The sequence below is a fragment of the Myotis davidii genome, unplaced genomic scaffold (assembly GCF_000327345.1).
Source record: "Myotis davidii unplaced genomic scaffold, ASM32734v1 scaffold604, whole genome shotgun sequence".
NCBI lineage: Eukaryota > Metazoa > Chordata > Mammalia > Chiroptera > Vespertilionidae > Myotis > Myotis davidii.
In genome coordinates, this window is record NW_006294875.1 from 1,099,535 (window position 1) to 1,106,373 (window position 6,839).

The window sequence follows — 6,839 nt, forward strand, 5'->3', positions numbered from 1 at the left end:
AATAACAACAACAAAAACGCCCAAACACACCCAGTCTTGGCTGCCAGCAAGGCCTGATTCTGCTGCTGAAAAAGAACAGTTGCTACAGTGCAGCTGGAGGAGATTTTCCAGGAAACTGGTAATACCCTGGCCGTTAATGAATTATTTTTCGCCAGAATGTCGGATTCTTCCTGTGCTCCAGTAAACAGTCTGCCATGGGAAACAAAACCGGCTCCTTCCGAGGATCTCAAGAAGGTCAGCCAAGGGTCCTCTGTGGGGGCAGCCACAGACGCCTGACCTATAAATCACCACAGCCTCAAGTTCATTCTTATAGCTCTTTTTGTCTACTTGGGCCATACCCAGGGCCCAGGGAAGGGCCCAGGAAGACCACAGTGTCGCTGCCATCCCCCCGAACTGTCCCTTGGTCAGATTTCCTCATCTTCAGCACCACGACATATGAAATTGGGTTTCCTTGCATATATCCTGTCTCTCTCACAGAAACTGTATTTATTTCCATGCTCTTGTTTTCATCAAGCTGTCAGGAAATGGCTATGTGTGTCCCCTTTTCTCCTTTCTCTTTTTTTGAGATTGGCCTCAGCCCCAAATAACCCACTCTCAGTGTTAAAGTGTCTACTTGGGACACTATTCTCCAAGCACGAATCTTTGGGAAGGATATTACTAGATCAGGTGTCAAGGAAATCAGTTGCTCAAGAAGGAGACAACTCTCCAATGGACAAGGACAGAGGCTTGGGAGAAAAAAAGGAGCTACTTTTTTTCCAGCCAGGCCTGCCCCCTACCCCCGCCTTGCTCTCTCATTTCCATTAAGTTTCAGGAGCCCACATTCCTAACAGAACTTGACTGAGCAAACATGCTCATAGGTAGGCTTGATGGGGACCCTGTCATTTGATGACAGGCTGTTGTGGCTACTGGATCAACCCCATGTCTCCCATCTGCCATGGAAATGGAGTGGGTTTATGCTCCCCTTGAAACATCTGGAGGTACCGTGAGGCTGAAGGCACAGTTTGGTAGTTAGTTTGCTCTGGAGCAGTGCTGTAGTAGAAATATATATGTAATTTTAAAGTTTCCAGCAGGCATATTTAAAAAATTAAAAGAAACAAATGACATTAAGTTTAATACTGTGGCTTATTTAAACAATATATTCAAAGTATCATTTCGCCATATAATCAATATAAGAATCTGTAATAATAAAAGTATAATATGCTAATTAGACAGGATGTCCTTCCTTCCAGACAAAGCCACAGCAGGCAGGAGCCGAGGCAGAAGGGGCAGAGGCCCCCGGCTGTGGCAGTAGCAGGCGGAGGCTGTGGTAAAGGTGGCAGGCGGGTGGGGACCACAGCAGAGGCAGCTGAGGCAGAGGAGGCTGCCGCCACAGCAGGGCCTAAGGCCCTTGCATGAATTTCATGCCTCAGGCCTCTAGTTATTAATAAGCTACTCTGCATTGCTTTTTTATACTAAACTAGAGGCCCAGTGCACAGATTCATGCACCAGTGGGGTCCCTTGGCCTGGCCTGTGCCCTCTTGCAATCCGGGACCCCTTGGGGGATGTCAGAGAATCGATTTTGGCCCAATCACTGCAGGCCAGTCCAAGGGACCCCACCAGTACACGGATCACCGGACCTCTAGTATGCATGTAAGATCTTTGGTTAATCTCTTCCTGCCCTCTCTCCTCCTCCTTTCCCTCTGAGATTCATCAGTCTGTTCCATGTTTCCATGCCTGTGCATTGAGCATCTGCCCCCTGGTGGTCAGTGAGCATCATAGCTACTGGTCGAATGGTCGAACAGTCGCTTAGGCTTTTATATATATCCTTTCAACTGCTCAATAGCCACATCTGACTAGTGTCTACTGTATGGGACAGTGCAGATATAGAAAATTTCCATCACCATAGAAAGTTTAGATAGTGCTGTGCTGAAAGACTAAACCAGCTGTGGGAAGAAGAGTGACAGGTGAGAGCAGGATGAACTATAGGGTTATTGCACCTAAGAATTACAGCAGAGCCCTGGCTGGTATGGCTTAGTTGATTTGGCATCATGTTCTGCGCACTGAAAGTTTGCTGGTTTGATTCCAGGTCAGGGTACATGTCTAGGTTTCGGGCTCAAACCCTGGTAGGGGGCATGCAAGAGGCAGCTGATTGATGTTTCACTCTTGTGTTGATAATTCTCTCCCCACCTTTCTCTCTCTAAAAATCAATTTTCAAAAATCTTTAGAAAGAAAACAATTACAACAGAAATAGTAACTAAGGATTTTGATGTCTAGGTGGCCCCAGCCCTATCTCTAAGTGAAGATTAAAGTGGGTTTTTAAGAAAGGCCCAGGGCCCACACCTGCATAATGAGTATAGTAATTATTCAAGGCATTTGCTGGTTGAGCTGTCTCCATCTTAGCTCTTCCAATCTATTTAAGACAGAGGATGGGACAGAAGATCACCAAAGTCAAGTATGTCTTTTCAATAACAATTCTGGGTTTGCAATATAATTTGGTGAAGCAAATACAGAAACATGATCAAATTATGTCTGTCTGCGCCTGAGCAGGCATGTGTGTTTGTGTGTGTATTCATGGCTAGAGAGAGAAGGAGGGTCATGTGGGAAATACAGAAGTACTAACATGGCCACCAAAATCACCTCCTCATCAGTGGCCATTAGAACAGAAGAGAGTTGCCCTGGCTAGCATACTCAGTGGTTAGAGTATAAGCCTGTGGACCAAGGAGTCTCAGGTTTGATTCTAGTCAAGGGCACATACCTGGATTGTGGGTTTGTTCCCAGTCCTGGTTGGGGCATTTGTGGGTGCGTGCGGGAGGCAACTAATGGATATGTTTCTCTCACAATGATGTTTATCTCTCTCTTTCCCCCTCCCTTCCTCTCTTCCACTATCTAAAAAAAAATCAATGGAAAAAGTATCCTTGGGAGAGGATTAACAACAACAAAAACAACAACAACAACAACAACAAAAAAAAAAAACACAGGGAGCGGTAGAATCAAGGGCTCATTAAAAATCATGAACCAGGTCAGTGTGGCACAGTGGTTGAGTGTCAATCTATGAACCAGGAGGTCACATGATTCCTGGGTTGCAGGCTTGATATCCTGTAGGGGGCATGCAGGAGGCAGCCGATCCATGATTATCTCTCATCATTGATGTTTCTGTCTCTCTCACCCTCTCCCTTCCTTTCTGAAATCAATAAAAATATATTTTAAAAAAATTGTGAGCCATGAAGGAAACACCTTGAGTCTGAAAAGAATGAGATGATGGGTGTCTGGGCAGACAATTAGGTAGGAGAGAGAAGTGATAATCAGAGGCATTCTCCAAAGACAAGAGCTGCCAACTCTACAGTAAGGATGCCACCCTAACCTCTAAATCAAGCTTAGTTCAGAATCCCACACAGGCTTTTGTGTAAGAGAGTATAATTAGCCTCTCCTCCTCCTCTCTAGATCCTCATTCTCTGAGGTCTCCCTCAGATTCTGATAAGGGAGGCAGCAGAGTCAAAAGCACCTCATATATGGATTCAAATCCCTGTTCTCCCAATGACTCCAAAATTTATAGGGGTTTAAGACTGCCATCTGGTTGGAATGGGGATAAGGGACTAACTTTGACAATGCATTTACATAGCAAGACCCCAACTCATTTTTATTTAGAGTTTATTTATCTAAGACGGTTAAGAATCAAAATAACCTGCTCACCCTCTGGTCCCACTATGGGTCTCAGTTTCAGTCTCGGTTTCCTCATCCACAACGTGGGAATGCCTGTCTTATGTGGACTTGTCAGCTTTATCTACTCGGGCCATAACACCAGGAACTCAGAGTCCCCAACCAAACATTCAAAGCTCAAGTTTTCTCCCTGCTGGGTTTCCTTTGATAGTGACTTACAGCTCCCTCCCCAACACCATTCACTCTACCAGCTCCAGCATTTAGTCACTCAACTCTCACTTATTAAGCAACAACTGGGTATTGGGTATCCCAAGATGAAAGGCACAGCCTTTCCACCTTAATTAGTTATGGACTCTTTGGGGTCCATCTACTTGGCACATACACCCTGGGTGACTGGGCTGGGTATTTTGTAGGCTCCCCTTGCCCTTAGGTACGATATATTGTGAATGGGTAGGGGCTGAGGACTCTGGCCTGTGGGATAAATAAATAAGAGATTTGGGGGAGGGGTAGAGGTACATGTTGCCCATCTAAAGCCTGGAATCAGACATTTGACAGAAAATTACTCTGAACCTCAGATTCTTTATCTGTAAAATAATGCCTCTGTCACATCATGGATCCCCACATGTGCAGTGTTTGGCAGACAGTGCAACAACAAATGTCAATTCTTTTCCCAACTTACTTCCCTCCACTACCCTCTTCCCTCAAATCTAAGATTAGGGAAGGAGCCAAAGAACAGAAACTTGATATTTTCTGACTGGAGAGTCACAGCACACTGTATGTGAATATCTCCCCATTCAGAATACCTCCATTCTGGGTCCAATGGATTGAGGGAGGCTAGTCCTATCCAGTTTTGAGGTCATTGTAACTAGTGCTGTATCTGTTTCCAGGTGCTATAGAACTCCTAGCAGCACCAGGTCACATACCTCCCATCCTTTTCTTTTTCTTTCTTGCCTTTCAGAGGCCCTGTCTCAGAGGCTGTTTTCTGGCTACAATACTTTTTATTTTACAGTTATTACCCAACCACCCACCAATCAAGTTTTCCCATTGGCAACTGGCATCACCTGGAAAGCTGTTTTTTCTTTTAATCCTGAGATGGGCAGGTTTTCCTGGGCTGAGCCTCAATGCTGGAAGCCTGGGGTTTCTTTGCATTATAAAGGACTCCCGCCCTAGATAGCTGATTGGTGCTGGTACCAAAGCAGCCTGTATCCTAAATTCCAGTCTGAATTGGCTCATAGTGCCTGGCACCTTGTGGTTGCCTCTAGTGGGCACCTGTCAGGATGAGACACACGTGCCCATTCAGAGTATATTGTGTGTGCGCGCGTGTGTGTGCGAGGTGGGGGGTCTGGTGGTGGGTAGGTGGCCTCTTTGGGCTTCTAAGGAGCAGAGGAATTGGGATGCCACGAGGCTTATGAATCTGTGCCTTCCAGCCCACCCCCAGCTTCTGAAGGTGGCACAGCTCCCCCTCCCCATTTTTCCCTTTGAGAAGAAATGCTAAGGACAAAACTGGGTGGGGGCATAATGCTGCTCTAGTGAGTGGCTCCCACCCACTAGCCTCCCGACTATCTTCCTCCAACACTGCCACCCCTCCACTGCAACAAAGACACATCACTACACATTTTCAAAGTTATCAGAAGTCTCTTGGTCAATCAACGAACGATTCTGATGACTCAAAAGGAGGAAGAGAGGCATCCAGAATACGGTGAGAAATATTCTCTGGGAAAAGGCACAGCAAACCTTGCCCTATGCATGCAAGGCTAAAAATTGTTTTCTTCCTGCTGGCTGCTTTTCTCTCTGTTCCAAAGAGAAGCTTCCAAGAATCCGCTAAATAAAGGGATCACACCAGAGGATGAGAGAGAATGCTAAACCAACAAAAACAAAGACCCTAATGAAACAGAGCAAGCCATGAAAATCCGCGGTTATCAAAACTTTGGCCGTATCTATTTATCATCGCTGCACACCCGGCCTCTGCGGAATATCATTCTGTTGATGTCACTTATCCTCAGCAAAATATTTACACATCCTTAAAAACGCCAGATGAGGGGGGCCGGCCTGCGCACCACAGCAAGCCGCAGCTCACGCCCAGTCGCTGAGTTCTGGGCAAATGGTGGGGCGGGGATGCGAAGGAGGGTGGCTCATGTGGGCACAGGTAGGAGCTATGGACAGTTCCCAGAACTCGGCCACCCGGCGCTTCGCCCTGCCCTGCCTACCTCTCTCCCACCTGACTCTGCAAGAATAGCCACATCCCTGATACGGTGTCAGCGCCACCCCCACCTCCCCCTGCCTTTCTCATTGATTAAGTTCTCAAACCATTGTTAAAGCCCGGTTGCTTTTCCCTGGAAAACTGGGCTGAATTCATTAAGCTTCCCCTTGCCACAAAAGGAATATTCATAAAAGTTTGGCAGGCAGAAAAGGAGGCTGACTTCATGCCACGGGGTGGGTGACAATTTGCTCCTCCAAAGCCACCTTCTTTCTCCACGCCCCATCCCTCTCTCCATCCATCCGTCGTGCCCCAAACCTACTCCAGCGACTTCCGATAGTGAAACACAAAGCAGCAGCTGTTTGGCAACATTTCTACCCCTTGCCGGCAACCGTGGTGGGATGCCATTTCCCCACCCAGGCGGAGCTTATCCGGAACAATAGTCGGGCTTTAAACAGCAAACAAGCAAACACACAGCGCACAAACCTGACCCTGAAAAAGCCAACGCGGCAAGAAGCAACAACTCCCTCCGCAGCAAAGGGCACCACGGAGACGCACACGCAAAAAATGCAGCGTGAACACTGCCCAATGCTTAACGTGGCAGAAAGCCCGAGCCAGTGTGGGCCACCCCGAATCTGAGCACTGGGGGGACAAGAGGGCTCCCGGGGCGCCTATGCACACTCACCCGGCTCCGGGAGGATGCGGGGCTGGCCAAGCGTCACAAAGGCGAGCCCAACGCGATCTGGCAAAACCCAACTTTCCACCCGGCTCGCCAGGGCCGCCAGATACGTCAACAGAATCCATCTTTCGAAGGGCCTGGAAGGCGCCGGTTTTCTGGGCTGGGGCAGAGCCGCAGAGCCAGAGGCAGCCCCGTGCGGTGCCTGGGCACGGAGTTCACCGTGCGCCACCCTCTGTGTCCTGTGCCAGCGATGGTGGCGGCCAGAAACCCACTTCGGGGGCCCCCTCCCCGCTGGCCTGCGCCGCCTCCCTGGCCCCGCTGGCAAGT

At 48.2% G+C, this 6,839-nt stretch overlaps 1 protein-coding gene across 3 annotated transcripts in view; it reads right to left on the bottom strand.

The window, feature by feature from the left end:
• RAI2 (retinoic acid induced 2) overlaps positions 1-6,833 on the bottom strand; it is a 67,810-nt gene extending 60,977 nt beyond the window's left edge. For all 3 annotated transcript variants that reach the window (XM_006769439.2, XM_006769438.2, XM_006769436.2), the window contains exon 1: positions 6,519-6,833. The gene's annotated coding sequence lies outside the window, so the exon portion shown is untranslated. The remainder of the gene's footprint in view (positions 1-6,518) is intronic.
• Between the last annotated feature and the right edge of the window lie 6 nt (positions 6,834-6,839).